Genomic DNA, 22427 nt, shown 5'->3' on the forward strand with positions numbered 1-22427 from the left:
CTGAGCCTGTGGATAGGACGCCCACCTCTTTTTTTTTTCTTTTTTGAGACGGAGTCTTACTCTGTCCCCCAGGCTGGAGTATAGTGGCACAATCTTGGCTCACTGCAACCTCCGCCTCCTGGGTTCACGCCATTCTCTTGCCTCAGCCTCCCGAGTAGCTGGGACTACAGGTACATGCCACCACACCTGGCTAATTTTTGTATTTTTTCTAGACGTGGGGTTTTGCCTTGCTGGACAGCAAGGTTTTACATAAATGAGCACACAAATCAAGGTATGGGACATTCCCTGCACTCCAGTAGGTTCCCACATGCCCCTCCGAAGGCAGTCACTTCTTCGCCTCTATCACAGACATCCACTTTGCCCGCTCCCCAGGGTCACAGGAACGGGCACACGCACCCCCCTTCTCTGCTGCCTCTGCTTCCTTTGCTCAACATGATGTCTACACGAGTCACCCACACTTGGGGAGGTGGCAGCTGGTTGTTTGTCCTTATTGCTGTGTTCATGCCTTCCTGTTAATTTTTGTTTTCCAAAGGGTCGATTTCCACCCAATCCTTTTGCCCCATCCACGTCACCATGAACAAATAGAAGACCACAGATCAGATCAACTCGTTCCTTCCTTCCCACCATTTACTGAGTGGCTCGTTTAAGGTTTAAAGCATTTCCATCACCATGTCTGGCAACCAGACACCACTCAGCAGAGAGCTCCCTCTCTCCTCCGACAGCCCCTTGTGCAGAAAGTCTCACGGCTGAGGCAGCCTGCTGGCCCCAGGGACAGGAGGAGACAGGAAAGGGGCTGTGTCTGTGAGTCACCCACTCCCACAGCCAAACTGCAAGAGAGAGGAGGTCGACATACTTTTCTCAGGCCAAAGGGAGGATGTGTGTGGGGAAGATGGACACTGGCAAGAGCCCCCAACCCCACAGAGGACCCCTCGCTCCCGTGCCCTGCTGCAGGGAACCTGAGAGCCACAAACATGCAGCCTCTCACCACCAGTCCCCTCCATCTGGGCCAGCATAACAGAAGACCATGCTGCACTGGGTCCCGCTCACTCCACCAGCAGATGAGCCTTAAAAACACGAGAGGGTTTTACATGGAAAGCAGTATGACCATTCCTGAATAAATTAAGCAACGCAGTGTCTATCAACAGAGGAAGGGATAAACAAAAAGTGGGCTAGACACACAATGGACTATGATTCAGCCTTAAAAAAGAAGGTGGGCTGGGACTGAGCTCACGAGGTCCTGCAGAGTGGAGACTTAAATCCAAGGTCAGGGCAAAACATCTGGAGTTCATTGCCAGGACTGTGATGTTACAGAAAAGGACTGTGAAAGGTGCATGCGGGACCCAAGATAGAATCATGGCCATGAATGGGCTCACTGAGGACATTCAACATCAGTGGTGCCAGGAGAAGCCATGCCACTGGCAACAGTGGGAAAGCTACGGAACTTGCTGGCAGATCTACAGCATGGAGATGGCTCCAAAGATCAACCTCTTGGTTGAAAAGAACTGGCTGAATCGGCAGGGCTGCTGAGCCTGTGGATAGGACGCCCACCTCTTTTTTTTTTCTTTTTTGAGACGGAGTCTTACTCTGTCCCCCAGGCTGGAGTATAGTGGCACAATCTCGGCCAGCTGCAACCTCCGTCTCCTGGGTTCATGCGATTCTCCTGCCTCAGCCTCCCCCAGTAGCTGAGATTACAAATGTGCACCACCACGCCCAGCTAATATTCTTTTTGTATTTTTAGTAGAGACGGGGTTTCACCATGTTGGCCAGGCTGGTCTCGAACTCCTGACCTCAAGTGATTTGCCCACCTCGGCCTCCCAAAGTGCGGGGATTACAGGCATGAGCCACCAACCTCAGCCAAGTGCCTCCCCCTCTTTTCTTCCTACAACCCCATTCTTGGTTACCTTTCTCTACCTTCACCTCAATCCCATGTATGCAAAAAGGCCACCACATGGAGAAGCAACCCCATGAGACAGCAATGAGCCCTCTCTTTTATTAAGTGAAAGAAAAAACAGAGTAGAACAGTGTTTGCCAGGGCCTGGGAAAGGGCAATGGGGAGTTTGTGTTTTAATGGGAACATCGTTTCATTTTGGGAAGATGAAAACGTTCTGAAGATGGATGGTGGTGGTGGCTGCACAGAAAGGTGAATGTACTGTACTTAACGCCACTGAACTGTACACATAAATTGTTACAATGATAAATTTCATGCGACATATATTTTACTATAATAAAAACAAATTTTCCTGGGTACAGTGGCTCAGGACTGTAATCCCAGCACTTTGGGAGGCCAAGGCAGGAGGATTGCTTGAGCCCAGGAGTTTAAAATGAGCCTGGGCAACCTAGTGAGACCTCATCTCCACGCACACAGAAAAATTTTACTTAGCTGGACATGGTAGCAGGCACTTGGAGTCCCAGCTACTTGGGAAGCTGAGGCAGGAGAATGGCTTGAGGCCGGGAAGTCGAGGCTGCAGTGAGCCATGATCACGCCACTGCACTCCAGCCTGGACAACAGAACGAGGCCCTACCTCGAAAAATAAAAAACTAAGTCAAAGAAAAGGGAGGAAATTCTGATATATGCTACAAGCTGAATGAACCTTGAGGACATTATGCTAAGGGAAACAAACCAGGCACAAAAATACAAATACTGTATGACTCCACTCACATGAGGGCCTGCCTGCAGTTGTCAAATTAATACAGATAGACAGTAGAATAGAGGCTGTCAGGGCCTGGGGGACAGGGAATGGGGAGTGAGTGTTTAATGGGAATAGAGTTTCACCTGGGAAAATGAAAAGAACTCTGGAGATGGATGGTGGAGGCAGCTGCACAAGAATATGAACGTACCTAATGCTGCTGAACTGTGCACTTAAAATGGTTATGACAGTAAATTTTATCTTACGTATTTTACCACAATTTCTAAAAAGAAAAATTTAATGGAGGAAAACAGTAGAATGCTGAGAAAATGTATAGCAGGCAGATGCAAGAAAATGTAAAGCAGAAGTCAGAAAATTAACATAGAACCAAACGCAATTCAAGGGAAATATCATTAAATAAGACAAGGTTGTTTCATATTTTTTTAAGTGAAGGTTTGCAGCTCCAGCGAGCCTAAAGGAGGAGCCAGGCACAGCAGGTGAGGAATCTCCTGCCCAAGAAGCGATAGGAAGGCTCCTCTCCCTGCTCACACGTGCTCCCAACATCACTCCCAGGAAAGCAAGGTTTGCGGAGGGCAAGAAAACGCGCATGCTTCCGTCAGCTAGAGGGAGACCTGATGCCACAGCACTGAGAGACCCTCCTTCAGACATCCTCACCCATGCTTTTTCCAAGCCTGTGACCTTCAGAGCAAGTCCGAGGCTCTGGGGGACTCCCAGTCCTCTGGCTTCTTCTAAAACAAAGTGTCAGACCCTGGAAGGCCCAGGAAACTCAAAACACTACAGGCCTGAGCCTGAGCCTGAGCCGTGGGGAGGCTGCTAGCCTCTAATCCAGGCCCCATCTGAAACCAACAGGCAGATTCCCTGCATCTCGGCAACAAAAGCAACAGCTCCAGCGCTGCAGACAGAGCCTCAGTCCCTCAGAGGCCAGGCTCATCATAGCAGTATCTCCTTTCTCACTTCCCGGCAGTGCTATAAACTGGGACCTCTGATCCCATTTTACAGATGAGGAAACTGACGTTCACAAGTCAAGTACTAAGGTTAAAGTCCCAAGTAGGAGGTCCTGGTATACAAACTTATGACCTGGCAGACTCCAGAACCCAATTTCTTATTTATTTCTTTTTTTTTTTTTTTTAGAGGCAGGATCTCACTCTGTTGCCCAAGCTGTAGTGCAGTGGTGCAAACATAGCTCACTCACTGCAGTCTTGAACTCCTGGGCTCAAGCAGTCCTCCCACCTCAGCCTCCAGACTGTCTGGGACCAGAGGCGTGTGCCACTCATGCCCAGATAATTTTTTAATTTTTTTTTGTAAAAATGGGGTCTCGCTATGCTGCCCAGGCTCATCTCAAACAGCTGCCCTCAAGCCATCCTCCTGCATCGGCCTCCCAAAGTGCAGGGATTACAGGCCACCGCGCCTGGCCCCAGAACCCAATTCTTAACCATTAGACTATGATGGTCTTCTGAGACGTTCAAACAACATAGGGGACTTCATAGCCTCGAGATCAGGGAAGGCCGGGGAAAGCAGAACTCGAAGGGCCAAGGCACCTACATCTTTGTTCCCAGCCGAGAGGCGGCATCAGGTACAAAAAGACCAAACTATCCCTTAGCTATCACCACACTGATTCCTATGGACCATTCTGAGATTTCACAGCACTGGCCTCTAGGAATCTATTTGATCCAACAACCCAGGGAGTGTTGTTCATTGTCATTGACATCTAATTAGATGTCACTCACTGTTATCCACAACTGATAAAAAAAGGGAACTAGTGGAATGATCAGAGAGGGGCATGCACAGTCAGAAGTCACACAGCAAGTTCCCACTGAGTTAGGCCTCCAACCAGGCCTCATCCTTTAATCCCAGGGAGAGTCGGACCCCACCAGGACCCCCAAGAACATGCCCTTGAACACAGCATCAAGGACAACATTCCAGCAGGCACCAGGACACAGAAGGAATCCTCTGAAGTCCACGCATCCTTCCAGCCAGGCCAACACGCACTGTCTGCCTGCCAGCCTGACACTCGGGCCTTCGTATTTTATTGCTAATTAATTTGGATGGAGATGTCTTTAAAATGAGGCTTACGTCGGGTCCTCCCCACTGTCTGTGAACCAATTTCATTACAACAGAAACCGTGTTGCCAAAATGAGAAATCCCCTCCTTTTCAGGCCTGTGCCCTTGAAGGCATCTTATTAGAAAAGACCATTTCTTAATTAACATTTTTGATCTTTAATCCATTACACATCCCTCTAATCCTGTACGGAGGTGCGGCTGGCCCACTTCCGCAGGCTGGCTCTGGGCTGCACGAGGATGGCAATTTCAGCGCTGAGGGCTCGTGCACAGCTGGACTCCGCCGCGGACAGTCTGCAGCTCCCAGACACCACCTCTGCTCCAGCCATGGGTACGTCCCCAAGCGGGAGCCAGGAACGGGGGCGCGGCGCAGACACCCCCGGATGGGCCAGTCTGCAGACAAGAGTTCATTTCATTAACCCCTGAACCCCATCTCTTCTCAGCCCAGAATGGTTTCAAGCAAAGGCTGTTTTAGCAGATCCAGCTCCCGCCAAGCGGCTGGGCTTCCCTTCCACATGTCTCCTGCAACGTGGCCACATCTAAACAGAGAGCTGGTGCCATCAAGGTCACAGCACACACACTCCCACTCCATCGCCTGCTTTGGAAAGCACTGGACCTGCCCAGTGACCCTGTCCCTCCTGGAAGATTTTCTTCATGGAGTTCTAGGGACCTGCCCATTCCCAGTTTTCCTCCTACCTCCCTGACACCTTTCTCCATCTCCTCAGTCTCTCCTCCTCATCCTGTCCATCAATGTCAATGTCCCAACCTGCAATGTCAATGTGGCCCTAGACCTCAGCTCCTCTGTTCTCAGTCTATGCTCACCCCCTAGTGGGTGCATGTGTCTCAGCCACACACTCATGGCACCCAAAACACATCTCAGTCCCATCCTCCCCTGATTGCCAAAACACACGTTCAAGTGCCCCCTCAACATCCACGGGCATCTCAAGCTTATCATGGGCAAGCCACACTCTTGAGCCGTGCCATCCACACCGAGCTGCCCTTCGCCCTGACAACTTCTCCCAGCGCCCTGCATCTCAGTGAGCACAGCCCCAGCCACCAGCTGCCGAAGCCTAGAAGCTTGCAGGCTTCCTCAACTTCTCTCCTTTTCTCATGTCCAACATCCAATCCAGAGACAAACTCTGTTCAACCTGCTTCCAAAAAGAAACTTAGGCTCACATCTGTAATCCCAGCACTTTGGGAGGCCAAGGTGGGTGGATCACCTGAGGTCAGGAGTTCGAGACCTGCCTGGCCAACATGGTGAAACCCCGTCTCTACTAAAAATACAAAAAGTAGCTGGGAGTGGTGGTGCACGCCTGTAATCCCAGCTACTTGGGAGGCTGAGGCAGGAGAATCACTTGAACCTGGGAGGCGGAGGTTGCAGTGAGCTGAGATCGCGCCAATGCACTCCAGCCTGGACAACAGAATGAGACTCTGTCTCAACAAAAAATAAAAGAAAAAAGAAACTCAGAGTCTGACATCTGCTCACCTCCTGACCTTGCTCCCAGCCCCATCAGCTTGCACCTGGATGAGTACTTGGTCAGCCCTGACCACCTCTTCCCCACACACAACTAGAGGGATCTCTTCCATATATAAACTTGATCATGCTGCTGCCCTGTGCAAAGCTCTCCCTGGTTCCCCATCAACTTAAAAGAAAAGCCGAGGCACCCACTAAGGCTCCAAGGCCTGAAATGAGACACTTCTGCCTGCTCCCCTTGACAATCTCCTGACCTCACCTCCTTCCCCTCTGCTCCGTCTTTCCCCTCTCTCCCCTTCTCATCTCCCTGACCTCACACTTCCCCCCACCACCTCATTTCACACCCCCGTCTCCCTCCCTCATCTCCAAGCCCATCTCTCCCTCCTCTGCCTGGCACTTGCTCTCCTCCAGGCACAGTGACATCCCTTCTGTCCCACAGTGGAGAACACCTGGGACATCGCTTCCGCTGCTGTGCATGGCTCTAACGCCCCCTCCTCGGCACAGAGGCCTCTCTGACCACCCCAACACAGCCGGCCCTCTCCTCCTCACCTCCCACCACTCTATCTGGTCACCCTGCTGGCCACCCCTAGTGAAAACATGTGGTGCATTTTTATTCATTGATTCCCTTTTTTTTTTTTTTTTTTGAGACAGAGTCTCGCTCTGTTGCCCAGGCTGGAGTGCAGTGGCCGGATCTCAGCTCACTGCAAGCTCCGCCTCCCGGGATTACGCCATTCTCCTGCCTCAGCCTTCCCGAGTAGCTGGGACTACAAGCGCCCGCCACCGCGCCTGGCTAGTTTTTTGTATTTTTTAGTAGAGACGGGGTTTCACCGTGTTCGCCAGGATGGTCTCGATCTCCTGACCTCATGATCCGCCCGTCTCGGCCTCCCAAAGTGCTGGGATTACAGGCTTGAGCCACCGCGCCCGGCCTCATTGATTCTTTTTTTCACTTTTCTAGTGCCATCTCCCCACAAGACTGTGAGCTCTGAGCACAGCAGAGACTTTGTCAGTTCTGTTCCTGGATGTTCACCAGCACATGATAGGTGCTCAATAACATCTGTAACTGAAAGAATGAAAAAAGAATGAACGAATGAATGAACGAATGAGTGGGCCCTCGTGGATCCTGCCAACGGTGCAGGCTCACAACCATCATAGCCCTCCAAGGAGAGGTCTTGCAACAACACCACTGAGGCTCAGCCAGCAGCAATGGAGAAGGTGGTTAGACATTAAGTAGAACTTCCTGGTGCTAGAAGTGCTGAGAAACTGTCCATCCATGAGTAAATGCATAGCGTGAGCCTGGTGCTAGATTACCGGGGATGGGGGGAGCGGGGAGGGAGAGAACCTGGTCCACAGTGGGAGGGAGAAGAAGCCTATGAACGGCCGAGGAAAAGGGACAAGCCAGCATGTGGTCATCAAAGGCTCTGAAGGGCAGGATGGGGGTTCCCAGAAAGGACAGGTCCCCACAGGAGACACATGTGCAAAGGGTTTGTGGAAGGCAGGAATGGCAGCTGGGCCTTGGAAGACTGCCGCTTTGGAGTAGGTGGGAAGCGGGAGATAGGGTGCTTTGGGAGGGGCACAAGGCACAGGGGCCAGGATACAGGCGAAGGACAAAGTGGAGGCCTACAAGAGACCATCTCCAGGCCCTGTGACATCACTTACCAATGTGGCTCTCCCAGCCAACTGCCTCAGTGAAGCCTCCGTTGCTTCCAGCTGGCCCAGGGCACTAAGACTTCCCAAGGTTGTTGGTGGCCTCTGAATCCAGCCAGCCACAGCACTGGCCCAAGTCTGGGGCTCTGAACTCCTCATCTAGTGCTCCTGCTGTTTACCATGTTCCAAGCTCCCCCATCATCTGGCTGACCAAGCTACCAGCCCAGATCTTGACCTGGGCCCTTGAGGCCATCACGCCATGAGTATAAGATTAAGAAGCCTCCCCACAGCAGCAGGAGGACCCCCGCCTTCCCTCCCTCACCCCAGAGCTTGGAGGGGTGCTGGATGGCTGGAGGAGTTACGGGGCCAAGGGATGGAGGAGCAGAGAAGCCAATCTTCCCCTCTGCCAAGGCCCAAGGCACCTCCAGGTCAGGCCCCAGGAATTGGGCTGAGAGGTATTGTTCAGATGTAAGACTAAGCATTAACACCACCGATGGAGACTGGTATCATTTGGCTGTGTCCTGTGTCCCCACCCAAATCTCATCTTGAATTTCTTTTTCTTTTTCTTTTTTTTTTTTTTGAGAAGGAATCTCTCTCTCTCACTCTGTCACCCAGGTTGGAGTGCAATGGCACGATCTCAGCTCACTGCAACCTCCACCTCCCAGGTTCAAGCGATTCTCCTGCCTCAGCCTCCTGAGAGTAGCTGGGATTACAGGCGTGCACCACCAAACCTGGCTAATTTTTGTATTTTTAGTAGAGACAGGGTTTCACCATGGTGGCCAGGCTGGTCTTGAACTCCTGACCTCAAGTGATCCTCCTGCCTCAGCCTCCCAAAGTGCTGGGATTACAGGCATGAGCTGCCGAGCACAGCCTCATCTGGAATTGTAGTTCCCATAATTCCCATGTGTTGTGGGAAGAATCCTGTTGGAGATAACTGAATCATGGGGGCAGTTTCCCCCATACTGTTCTCATGGTAGTGAGTAAATCTCATGAGATCTGATGATTTTAGAAGGGGTGTCCCCCTTTGCTTGGCTCTCATTCTGTCTTGCCTGCCACCATGTAAGACGTGCCTTTGCTCTTCCTTTGCCTTTCACCATGATCGTGAGGCCTCCCCAGCCATGTGGAACTGGGAGGCCATTAAACCTCTTTTGCTTTATAAATTACCCAGTCTTGGGTATTTCTTCACAGCAGTATGAAAATGGACTCATACAGAGAAAATTCAGCTCCCACATACCTTCACCAGGGTTCTCCCAAGATCTAGAGCCTTAGCCAGGGTTCTCCCAAGAAGTAGAGCCAAGGGGATCCACATATGGATATACCAAAAGAGATGTGTTATGGGGGCCTGGATCACACAGTTATAGAGGCTGGAAACATCCCACCCTCTGTGATCTGCAAGCTGGAAGCCCAGGAAAGCCAGTGCTGCAGTTCATGTCCAAGTCCCACGGCCTGAAACCCAAGGGAGCCAATGTTGTCAGTTCCAGCCCCAGACTCAAGGCGCAAGAAACAGGAGTGCTGACGTCCAAGTGCAGAAGACGGATGGCCGGGCTCAAACACAGAGACCAAAGTCACCCCTCTTTTGCCTTTTCATTCTATCCAGAGCATCAGTGGACTGGATGATGCTAGCCTGCACTGGTGAGGGCCGTCTGCTTTATTCAGTCCAGCCATCAAAATGCTCATCTCTTCCAGAAACACCTGCACAGTCACACTCTGAAATCATGTTCCACCAGCTGTCTGGGCAGCCCTTAACCCAGTCATGTTGACACAAAATTGGCCATCACACCTGCCCTGGCACATTGGTCCAAGCACCCTTGGTGAACCTGTGGGTCAGACAGAGGCTCACCCCTGTTGTCCCAGCTTCAGGGGTAAGGGAGTGCCAGGTTCCAAAGTCAGTCTATGAGGCAAATGTGTCTTAGAGTCAAAGTTAATCCCCAAAACTCTTTCCTCTCCCCTAAGATACAACTGCTGTGGCTTGACATACATCCATGGCAAATGGCTTGGTTCCTACATCAAGCATGTGGGATGAAAATACATCTGAAAACCCCAGAGGGGAATCCACCTGCCCCACAAGGAGCCACAGAGACCAACACCCGAGGGAACAGAAGATTCTCACCCACATCACAGGTTGTATTAGTCCATTCTCACACTGCTATGAAGAAATATTTGAGACTGGATAGTTTATAAAGAAAGAGGTTTAATTGACTCACAGCTCCAAATGGCTGAGGAGGCCTCAGGAAATGTACAATCACGACAGAAGGCAAAGGAGAAGCAGGCACCTTCTTCACAGGGCAGCAGGATGAAGTGAGTGCTGAGCAAAGGGAGAAGCCCCTTATAAAACCATCAGATTGGCTGGGCATGGTGGCTCATGCCTGTAATCTCAGCACTTTAGGAGGCCGAGGCGGGTGGATCAGCTGAGGTCAGGAGTTTGAGATCAGCCTGGCCAACATGGTGAAACCCTGTTTCTACTAAAAATACAAAAATTAGCCAGGCATGGTGATGGGTGCCTGTAATCCCAGCTACTTGGGAGGCTGAGGCAGAACAGTCGCTTGAATCCAGTAGACGAAGATTGCAGTGAGCCAATATGGCACCATTGCACTCCAGCCTGGGTGACAGAGCAAGACTCCATCTCACAAAAAAAAAAAAGAAAGAAAGAAAAAACAAAGCCATCAGATTTTGTGAGACCTCACTCACTGTCACAAGAAGAGCAGGGGGGAGACCACCCCATGATTCAATTATCTCCACCTGTTCCACCTGATACGTGGGGATTTGGGGGATTACAATTCAAGAGATTTGGGTGGGGACACAGTGCCTAACCACATCGCAGGTTCCCTGAGTAAGCCAGCTCCTATTGACTGCAATTACCAAATCTCTTTACATTGTTATTGTCCTCACTTTTTGGCAAATGTGTCTATCTAAGTTGGAGGAAGTTAAATGATAAATGACCTATACGTATGCATATGTTGCTGTCAGCAAAGTAAAGGGCGAGTGGAATCTGTGCTATAGTGCAGCTCTGCCACAAACTTGCTGTGTGACATTGGGCAAGATGCCTAGCCTCTCTGAGCCTCAATTTCCACATATGAAATACAAGAATAATGATAATACCAATGGTCAAAGCGCACCTGCAAGAACTCAGTGAGGCAATGCCTATGGAAATGCCTGCTTGAGGAAGGCAAGGAGGCAGAGTGACAACCACATGGGCCTTGGGGACAGTGAACCGAGTCCAAATCCTGGCCTAGCCATTTACCAACTGGCTGGCCCCGAGTCTCTGCAGGAGCATGCAGGGAATGCCAGCACAGACAGGCAAGAGCTCATGGGCAGAACTGCAGGAGCCTACAACAGTCAGCTCCCAAAGCAAAGCCACACTACGCAGCTGTGGCCCTATCTGAGCTGTGGCCGTCCCTGATGGGTGAGTCCTACGCAGCTCTGCCCCAGGCTCCTTGGGGTCCTCAGGCCCTGTGGCTTTGCAGAAATCAGGGACTATGGCTGGAATCCCAGGCCAGCCACCTCTCTTTGCTTCCTCTTTCCACGTTTGGAGAAGGCATTTCCTCCCCTTCCAGCCCTGAGCCAGTGGGTCAGGTTTCCACCCAGATGGAAAGTCCCACCCAGGGCCCCCAGAGGACAGCTCACCATGGAAACTCCACAGGGCGCCTGCCAGACACGGGGTAAGTGGCCACTGGCAGGCCTAACTGGGGCGGGCTCCCAGTCCTGCCCACCAGGAAGAGGAGGTGGGCAGGAGAAAGAGAGGGGGCTCCAGCCAGACTTTAGATCTCAGACACAGAACAACATCCCTACATACGCAGAGCAAAAAGTGGGTGATCGTGCATACATTCAGGTGTGTGCATGTGTGTGAGCATGCGTGTGCATCTGGGTGTGTGTGTCTATGGAATATGGGGCAGTGGAAAGACCCTGAATTAGGAGCCACAGCCCTGAGCCCTCTAAGCACTCTGAGCCTCAGTTTCCATTACTGCACCCCTGCTGGAGGCTGGATCGGACTCCGATAAGATAAGTAAATGCAATCATCCAGTAAGAAGTAAGCAACAGGTGGGATCTGCCAGATGAAGACCCCCAGGCCTGTCGGAATAAACCACAGGCAAATGACAGTCTGGGCAAGGGGAGGAGGGGACACTGTGAGTGAGGTGCCTCCCGTGGTGTTCAGTTCAAAGGAGAAGCACATAAACAGAGCTTCCCAAACTGTGTTCCAAGATTCTGGGCTTAGGGATAGGTGGTCCTCAAAAAAAGGGATGAAGGACAGATTCTGAGTCCAAGAGTTTTAAGAACCCTCCCTATAACTCAAAGCATCCACAGGCATGTTGAAGGCCCTTGGAGATCCTGCCTTAAAGAAACCCATTTAATTGCACTTAACCAGGCACATAGGAAAGTTACCTGAGCAGCTGCCCCGCCAGCCCCCAGAAGCAGCCTAGTGAAGGCAGCGTCCAGGCCAGGGGAAAACACTGGTCTGTCCCAAGCTCTTACATCAGATGGAAGCAGCTTTGATTCTATTTCTCTTTGGGCCTTGGCTGCCAGCAGGCTCAAAGGCATCCTGACCCTTCCCTTAGGTTTTGACATAATTAGTCTCTTCATCTATTATTTGAGCACCCCAGTGACCCACAGGCCACCTCCACTGCCTTTCATTAATAATCATCACAGTTAGCGCTTACTGGGGACATGCTGTGTGCCAGGCACCATGCTGGACACATGCCATCTACCCTCTCACCTGTCCTTATAATGGTGACACAAGGTAGCGGCTCTGTTATTCCCATTCTACAGATCAGGAAGCTGAGCTCTGGGAAGGTGCAACCACTGAGTCAAGCCCATTCTCGCAGTGAATACACTCTTAATTTGTGCAGTGTGTGTTCACCTGCCCACTGCTGCCTCCTCACTCTAGAATGTGAGTCCTGGAAGTCAGGGACCCAACTGCGCTCTTGTGGCCTAGAAGGACACAGACGCCTGACAATTCTGTGATGAATAGCTGGTGGTGAATCAGGATTGAAATAAAGACCTGCCTGCCTGAAAACCCATGCCCTTAACTCATATGTTTTTTTTGGTCTGCAGGTTTTGGTAAACCTAACGCTAACCTTAAACTTCAGTGTAACCCTAACCCTGGTACCAAACCTATGCTTACCTCTAGCATAATCCCAAATGAATTAATTAATAAGCCATGAAATGCTCCCTGCCTGGCCCTGTCCTCGGCTCTGTGGGGCAAGGGCTCTGACCACAGCGGCTTGGGCCATTTAGGGAGAGGAGATGCAGGAGCTCAGGTGACAGCATGGATGGACTCAGCGAAGATGGTGGGAGCACATGGAGTCGGCAGCAGGGAGAGGGCAGTGGACACGGAAGGCTGAGTTTCCCTCCTGGGAGGCCTGGCCAGACCTGAGTAGGGCAGACCAGGCCAAGCGGGGCTGGAGCGGCGGTCACGGAGCAGGAGCGCGAAGCCGACCCCCACTCCCAGGAGCAGCTACTCTGGCCTGCTAGGGCCAGCCCAGCGGGTGGGGAGGCGATGCCCTGCCCAGCTTCCTGTCCCGTTCCAAGCTGGCCAGAAGCCCCGCAGCCAGCACAGGAAATAACAGGGGCCCCCAGAGGCCGCCCAGGCAGGCCCTGCTCTGAGGCCACCCGGGGAGGGAAGGAGGCCATTGTCGGCCTTTGTTTCAGTTTCCCCAGCGTTACCCAGGCTCCAAGAGGCCGCTGGGAGCTCACAAAGCTTCCCCTCAACCTGCAGCTGTCCAGCCTCCCCCAGCCCCGACCCTGGGGACAGGCCCACCAGGCCCCTGGTCTCTTAAAGAGGCAGGTGCAGAGTGGAAAATGAAGTCACACGCAAGTTGGGGGTTGGGGGGCGGTACATGCAGGCCACAGCAGGCCAGGCAGGCGAACAGACAGATGGACCAAGACTGGGGTCTAGGTCCACACCCAGGTCAGCCCAGCACTGGGTCCAAGAGCAGGGGTGCAAATCTTTGGATGGAAAGAACGTCTAGGACCCTGAGGGTACGACAAAGAAACGGAAGAAAGAAAACAGAGAGCAAGGAGACGATGTGGACATCTTGAATACCCCGCCTGGGCACTGTTCCTGATCCTTCAAGGGAGACAGCCTAGAAACGGACTTTTTCTGCTCATTTGCATGCCCGGATGTGGATGAGTGAATGCTGCATATGTGTGTGTGCCTCTGTATGTGCATGGATTTGTAAGTGTGTGCACATGCGCACTATGTGTATGTTGGCAGTGTGAACACACTCCTGTATGCATGTATAGGCATACATCTGTGTTGTGCATGTGTGTGCACACCTGTGTCTGCAGGCGTCCGTGTGAGTGTACATTATGCATGTGCATGCACTTGGCTGTGCATACATATGTGTGTAGTACGGAGGAACACGTATGTGAAGGCCCATATATGTGAATGTGTGTATTGTGTGAGTGTGCAGACGCCAATGTGCACATATGTGTGTGAGTGTTTACATGTGTATGGGGGTACATGTGCATTGTGTGTAAATGTGTACCTACGTGTGTGTGAGTGCCCATGTGCATTGTGTGGAGTATGTTTGCACTGAGTGGGAGTATGAGCATATATATGTATGAATGTGTGCATGCGTCCTTGTGTTTGTGTGCATGTAATATGTGTATGTTGCGTGTGCACATGCATGCACACACAATGACTTGTGAATTTACACGTCACCACCAAAGAGCACTCACAGGCTTGTGCCCATCAGCAATCACTCATTCCCACACTGATCCTGGTGGCTTCTTAATAGTGGTGTATCGCTGCAATGACATTAGGGCTCACAGCACATTCTAGTGCCGCTCATTCCACAAAGATGCAGTAAGTCTCCACTGAGTCCCAGGCACTACGAATTAGCAACTACAGAAAGCGTGCCCTAGACTCAGACAAAACCCCAACTAGCTGTGCAGACTGGATCAATCTCTTTACCTCTTTGGCCTCAGTTGCTCATCTGTGAGATGGGAATGCTAATACTGTGGTTAACAAGGCTTAAATGAGATAATGCAAGTCTCAGCCCGCTGTCTGGCACTGAGTGGATGCTCACTAGATGGTTATTACTTTTTAATTGTTATTGTTAAGACAGTGCCAATTGCTGAAGATACAACAGTAAGCAAATAGGCACTGTCCCTGCCTCCACAAGCTTGCCAGGTTTGCCGGACATTTAGCCTTGATAAGTAGAACAGCATAAGTAAAATTTATCATATTTGCCAGACTAAGCATGAGTCTGATGTGCTAACTACTACCACATATGGCCAGCAGCCATCAGTTAAAGCAATCAACCATGACAAAGGAGAAAAACTTATTAGTGGAGGTAAGATAATAATTTTTTGAACCAGAGAGGCATCAGATAGCCAGGCTCAGCCTAATCTCGTGTGTGTGAGAGTGTGTGTGTGTGTGTGCATCTCCCTGCACACTCAAGGATTTTAAGGGAATGTCAGCTGACATGACAGCAGCCTAACCCCTGTGGGCTGCCTGCAGTCTATAGCAGGGCACCACTGACCGTATCCAACCCAGGAGCTGGGCCCTTCAGAGTGTCCACCCAGGAAGCCAACACCTGCCAGGTGGTGCGGTCAGGCTGACCCTGGCCATTTCCTACCGGGCACTGGCCCATGGCCGCACAGTCCATGTGTCCAGCCCCACCCAGGGAAGGAATCTGATCTCAGGACAGTCTCAGGCCTCTGCCTTTCAGAGCAGACCCTGCCCACCTCCCACCAACCCCCACCCCACCTGGCCTGCCCCACTTGGGAAACAAGCCATGCCTCACCAACCAGGGTAAACAAGAATGGTTCCCTACAGATTCAGTTCCACCCCAAACCTGCAGGAAGGTGAAGCAGATTGCCCCAGGCACTGTGGCCATGCCTAGAGATTGCCAGTCAAGATGTGGGGAGAAAGGCAGGGAGCTGTGACGATGTGATGAGAAGGAGGGGCCCGTTGGAGCCTTCTGTGTCACCCATACAGACCCAAGCTCAGAGCTAAGCTCCTATGGGCACTTCCCACCACATGGTGTCAATAGCAAAAGTAAAGGTCAATAGCAAAAGTAAAAGTAGGGGTTAAGCACTTCATGTGGATTCCCTGTGCCATCCTCACAATGGCCTTAGGAAGTAGGACTATTATTATCCCCATTTCCGATGAGGAAATGAAAGGACAGGGAGGTTTAGTAACTTACTCCATATTGAACGGCTAATAAGTATCTAGACCTCAAACCCAGATTTTGCTCTTAACAAAGTGAACAAAACTCAGGCCCTGCACTTCCCAGAACAAATACAGACAAAGAAGTGGAGGTGAGGTTCTGCATCTTGGCAGACATTTGCCAGGCACCTGCCAACTGCCAAGCCAGGGCTGAGCTATGGGGATGCAGAGAATCAGACTCGGTCACTGCCCCCAGGAGTGAGCAGAGCATCAGGGAGCTGGGTATAAGAAGAGAAGGAACGCTAGAACCAAGCAGAAGGCAGTGGGAGCACTGAGGGCCAGGATCAGGAGCTCTTAGCCTCAGGGGGGCACAGAATTATGGCAGGGCTATCATGGGAAACTTCCTGGAGGAGGTGTCATTTAGGCTGAGCTTCAAAAAATGCCAAGGGGTCACACACAGTCTGTGGGCCAACAGCATCAACATCACCCCGGAGCCTGTTAGAAATGCAGATTCTCCGGCCCTACCCAGACCTGCTGAGTCAGAATCTGCGTCTTGACCATTTGTACACATGTTCAAGTTTGAGCAGCGCTGGTGCAAACCACCCCAGGATGCATGCACAAGGCTGGGCAATACTGGAGGGAGTAGGATGGGCACCGACTCCCCCAAATGCATGAGGAGTGATGCCATCATCACCCCACCCCACACACCCCAACCCACAGACACAACTGACTATTTATGGGCAGGCTTCAAGTTGCCAAAGAACTATTGATTTCCAGTGTCCACCATCAGGACAGCAGGATCCTTAGGGACTTGGGAAAGGGCCGACACCAAAGAGAGGCCTTTCCATCCTCAGGGAGCACCCAGCTTTGGAGGAAGTAGGACTGGCTCCTCCTTGCCTTTACAATCCTCATTACTGATGTCCCCCGAAAAGCCCAACAGCACCAGGAGAGGAGGGGCAGGGCCATGGGCTTGCTGGGGCAGATGGTCCCAAATCAACTGAGCAACTGCGCTGCAAAGTCCCAATGCCAGGCCAGGGACACGTGACAAACGACAGCATCCCTGCCATCAGGGAAGCCCCAAGTCCATCTCAAGAGGGTAGAAATCAGCAAGACAAGCTTAGCTCCATGGAAGTGAAGTCATCAGCCAGGATAGAGGTACAGGAGGAAAACAGGAGTCAGAAGACGCACTGCACACCTGTTCATTTCCACATGCCCTGGGTACCAGCACACTTGAGTCCTGAGCACACATGTGCACATGTATGCATGGGCTCTGCATACACACATGCACAGCAGGCATGTCAATGAGGAAGCCAAGTACAGCGGAGCCCACTGGGGGCCCCAAGGCTGGTGCAGAGCCAGAGGAAAAGGGTGGGCAGGAAATGCCACCTCCTCCTGAGAGAACTGGTCCAAGGCAGCACCAGGGAGCCCAGGATGCAGCACCAACCAGCAGGCAGAGCACAGGGGCACTGGAGCGCCCCCCTGCCAGGGGTCCGAGTCAGGGTTGCAGCTACCTGGGCATGCTCACACACAAGCACACACACAAGTGCATGCATCCATGTGCACACGCGGCACAGAATGCCCTACCCCGTGGACTGCTCACCATGGTAACAGAGTGGCCACCTCTCAGCTCCAGTCACCACCTGACGATTTCTGAGGCCCCCTGTGCTGTAGAGGGAGCAGCTCTAACAAAGGCGCAGCCCAGGCTGCCTGGCCAGGGGTCCGTGGAGCAGACTCGCTGGAGCATGCCTGCCACGCTCCCCCGGTGAGCTCGGGGCCACCGCGTCTTCCTACCCAGCCTGCCTGGCTCCACTTAGCTCAACTCCCCACAGGCTCCCCAGCCGAGCTAATGAGAAACTCCCCAGCTGGCCCCATATAAAAATGCATTTCATAAGTCTTTAAAATACTGGGAAATTCTACATCTATTTAGTGAGACTTTTCTGCTCCTTTAAAATGTCTCTTGGTCCTCATCAAAAAGATGATTAGGTTGGGAGCTCAAGCACAAAAGGCAGACGCCACCAGCACACCAGCCCGAAGCCAAAGGGTGTCCAGGCAGCTTGCACCACGGGCCACAGTCACATGGCTCTAGGCAAGTATCATGGGTGGGTGAGACATCCCACAGGCGACCCAATGCAGGACAGTCACTTGGGGAAGTGTTCAAAGTGAGACCCAGTGGGGAGCAATGGACACAGACGAGGGGAAGAGTCTCTCTAGCCTTGATTTGGGGATTGAAAGGAAAAGTTAGAAGGTGCTGGAAGCCCCTAAGAAAATCTCCAAAGGAGAAAAAAAAGACCACCCACACAAAGATGTTCATCATGGCGTTATTTACAACAGCCATCACCTAAAGCAGTCCGAACGTCCAACAGGGGAGAGGCGGAGAAGAACATTCACGCCCATCCACTTGAGGGCTCCAGTACAGACACTAAGGTGGGAGGTACATGGGTCCCAGGACCACAGGAAGCTCAGGTCCAACAGGAACTACAAGGAAATCCACTGCGAGTTCAGCATGGACTTCATGTAGAAGCTTATAGACGAACAGAGCTCGAAAGGGGACTGGGAGAAATGCAAACGCAAGTGCAGAAGCGCAGGGGTGTGGGTGGAGTTTCTGTGAAGCCATTGAAATAATAAATATGCACTCCAGCAACACACAAGCAGGGTGGGAGGCAGCTCCACGTGGTTCAGAACTGCAGGCGGGACTGCACGGAGTAGCCTCGCCCGCCCATGGTGAAAGGCCCAGGCTTCTGGACATTTCTGTCCATTTTCCCAGCCAAAACCTGGGGGCAAAGGACTGCAGGGGATGAGGTTGTCGCCTTGGTCAGGAGCAGGGACCCCGACCACTCTCCTCACCCCATCTTTTACCCAGAACCAGGCTAAAAGAAAAATGAGAGGCTTCAAGGCATTCTTCTCAAGGAGGTCCCAGGACACCAGCTACCCCAATGCCGGCTCTACCTCCCACCTGAGGAGGTCCCAGAGGCTGCAGTCCTATCCCCACCTTCCCCTGCAAACTGCCCCCATGCCCAACACCGAGATGTGGAAGGAGGGCTGGGGACGGGGGCTGGAGGTGGTGTGAGTCCCTGCAGAGAGCCTGGCCCAGTGTTTTCCAGGCCTGGCTTTGAACATAGGAGATGTGTGCAAGGTCTTCAAAACATGCACCTCCTCTCCTTCCAGGCAGCAAATCCCGAGGGCTGGCTTCAGTTAGGCTCTTTTACCTGACCCAGGAGTGACCGGGGCACAGAACTGACTCCAGAGATTCCCCTCTAAAACAAGGCATGGGACCCGCATTCTCACTGGCAGGTCTGCCCTCTACAGTTGAGGCACTAAATTCATGCATGAGCTGCCTGGGTTCAAATCTCCACTCTGCCGCTTCTTGGCTGAGTGACCTAGAAGCAAGTTACTAGCATCTCTGTTTCTCGGTTTTCTCATATGCATGTGAAAAGCAAAGGAGACCTGGCTCCTAGAAGCACCTCGTAAATGGGAGTGACGGTTCCTATTAACTGGGACAAGAACACCTGTCCCACGGCAAGAAGGCCTAAAAGTCTGATCACAGTGCAGCACAAATAAGGTCTCAGGCTGCGGGGCCATCACAGTCAACTGATGATACTGAGTGTTCCTCTCAAACAAGTGTGTCTGTCACCACACCAGAAATAGACTTACCTAGCCTGCCCAGGGGTTCACAAGAAGTATGTGTCAACGAACTAACTGTGTCCTATCTCTGGCCCACCCACAGACCCTCCTCTTACTGCCTTTCCCTGCTGCTGTTCCAGAGCTGCCATGCTGGATGGAAGCCATGGAGCAGACTCTGCCCAACCAGTCCCAAAACCCAGCCTGGTGAGGTGGAAGATTCCAATGAGACTCTGACTAGACAATTACATAAAAATGATCCCCTTACCCACTTCAGGCTAAGCATGCTGGTGCATGCCTGTAATCCCAGCTGTTTGGGAGGCTGAGACAGGAGGATTGTTTGAGCCTAGGAGTTCGAAACCAACCTGGGCAAGATAGAAAAGCCCTGTCTCAATAAAAAAAAAAAATAAACATAAAAATAAATAGATGCGCAGCTTCAGCTCCCAGATCAAACTCAGTGACGGGGAAAGAGGAGGTAAATTTCCACATGGTTGTGTGGGTTCCCTGAAAGCCCACATCATAGACCTGAGGATCATGCATGATGTTTCCGGTGTCTGCCACTTAGAGACCTCATTCCAAAGGGCTTGTGGGAAGAGGGAGGAAATGCTGAAGGCAAGATGCATCTCCCTACCAGGCTGGGATGGGCGGGAGAGATAGGGGTTAGGGGTAGGGTTAGGGTTATTACCAGGCTGGGATGGGCAGTAGAGGTTATTAGGCAGTAGGGTTATTACCAGATGGGTGGTTAGGGTTAGGGTTAGGGTTAGTGCCAGGTTGGGATAGGCAGCAAAGAGGGGGATTAGGGTTAGCGTTAAAGTTAGTGTTAGGGTTAGTAGCAGGCTGGGATAGGTGGGAAAGAGCGGGGTTAGGAGTAGCATTAGGGTTAGGGTTAGTACCACACTGGGGCGGGTGGGAAAGAAGGAGGTTAGCGTTAGAGTAGGGTTAGGGTCAGTAGCAGGCTGGGATGGGCGGGAAAGAGGGGGGTTAGGGCTAGTATCAGGCTGTGATGGGTGGGAAAGAGGGGTGTTAGGGATAGCGGTAGGTTTAGTACCAGGCCAGGATGGGCGGGAGAGATGGGGGTTAGGGTTAGGGTTAGTGCCAGGCTGTGACGGGCAGGATACAGGGGATTTGGAGACGTTGCTAGGAGGTAGGTCAAAGGCACTGGGAGCCTTTGGAAGGCTGAGACTTGCACATCACAAGGTCAGGAGATCAAGATCATTCTGGCCAACATGGTGAAACCCCATCTCTACTAAAAATACAAAAATTAGCTGGGCTTGGTGGAACATGTCTGTAGTCCCAGCTACTGGGGAGGCTGAGGCAAGAGAATCGTTTGAACCTGGGAGGTAGAGGTTGCACTGAGCCAAGATGGTGCCACTGCACTCCAGCCTGGCAACAGACCAAGACTCCATCTCAAAAAAAAAAAAAAGAAAAGAAAAAAAAAATTCCATGAGTTGTTCAGAATGAGATACCTTCACACCTACTAGGAAGGTTAGAATTTGCAAAAAGGAAAATAATAAATGCTGACAAGGACCTGGAAAAAGTGGAATCCCTATGGGCAGTGGGAATGCAAAATACCTGGGAAGGTCTGGTGGCTCCTCCAAAAGTTAAACATAAAGTTACCTTAAGACCCAGTAATTCCACGCCTACAAATACACCCAAAAGAACTAAAAACAAGCATTCAAACAAAAACTTGTACATTGCCAGGTGCGGTGGCACACACTTGTAGTCTCCGCTACGAGGGGAGGCTGAGGCAGGAGAATTGCTTGAACTCAGGAGGTGGAGGGTGCAGTTAGCCGAGATCGCGCCACTGCACTCCAGCCTGGGCGACAGAGTGAGACTCTGTCTCAAAAAAATAAAAATTAGAATAAAAAAGTAAGTGGATCAGTGGTTGCCTGGGACTGGCAGGGGTGGTAGCTAAGAACACAGTGTTTCTTTTTTATTATTTTTTTTTCTTTTTCTTTTATTTAGTTAATTATTTTAGAGGCAGGCTATCACTCTGTCACCCAGGCTGGAGTGCAGTGTCATGATCAAAACTCACCGTAACCTCGAACTCTTGGGCTCAAGTGATCTTCTTGCCTCAGTCTCCCAAGTAGCTGGGATTCCAGGTGCATGCCACCATGCCCAGGGCTATTTTGTTTTGATTCTTTGTAGAGACAGGGTCTCACTATATTACCCAGGCTGGTCTCAAACTCCTGGGCTCAAGCAATCCTCCTGCCTCGGCCTCCCAAAGTGCTGGGATTACAGGTGTGAGCCACCGCTCCTGGTCAAGAGTTTCCATTTAAGGACATGAAAATGTTCTAAGTTCACTCAAGTAATGGTCACATATATCTCTAAATACACCAAAATTCACTTTAAGTGGGTGAATTGTATTATATGTGAATTATATCTCAGTAAAGCTGTTTTTAAAAAGACATAAGCTGGATTGGTTTAAGAATCTAAAGATTTCTTATGAAAATCCAGCTTTCTGGCTTTTCTTTTAAAACCTCTGAAGATCTGGCAACTCTGGACCCAGCCAGAATTCTGGCAATGCATGGTCCAGCCGGCAGGAGCTGAGGGCCAGCCATCCTCTTTGCAGGATCTGTGTCACCATCCACCGCGGCCCCTCACGTATCAGCCCACCTGGGCCATCAGCCCACCTCAGGCAGGCCTTTGAGTTTGTGACCCTGGCAAGGTTTTCCCATTTGCAAAGGACTTTCACATTTGTAAGTTCACACCTATGGCCTGGCAAGGCGGGAGAAGTTAGGGTTGGCTGGAGAAGAAGAATGGCCCACGAACAACCCTGAAATCACACATGAAATCCTGTGAGTGTCCGAAAGAGAATCCACACACTGCCACTGGATGCTCAAAGGCACCTGTGGCTCAAAACAGGTTAAGA

General features: G+C 51.5%; 1 protein-coding gene across 1 annotated transcript in view; it reads right to left on the reverse strand.

Moving 5' to 3' along the window:
• ZNF423 (zinc finger protein 423) overlaps positions 1 to 22427 on the reverse strand; it is a 350099-nt gene that overhangs the window by 272408 nt on the left and 55264 nt on the right. The gene's annotated exons all lie outside the window — the stretch shown is intronic.

Source organism: Mandrillus leucophaeus, unplaced genomic scaffold (assembly GCF_000951045.1).
Source record: "Mandrillus leucophaeus isolate KB7577 unplaced genomic scaffold, Mleu.le_1.0 Scaffold348, whole genome shotgun sequence".
In the NCBI taxonomy this organism is placed as follows: Eukaryota; Metazoa; Chordata; class Mammalia; order Primates; family Cercopithecidae; genus Mandrillus; species Mandrillus leucophaeus.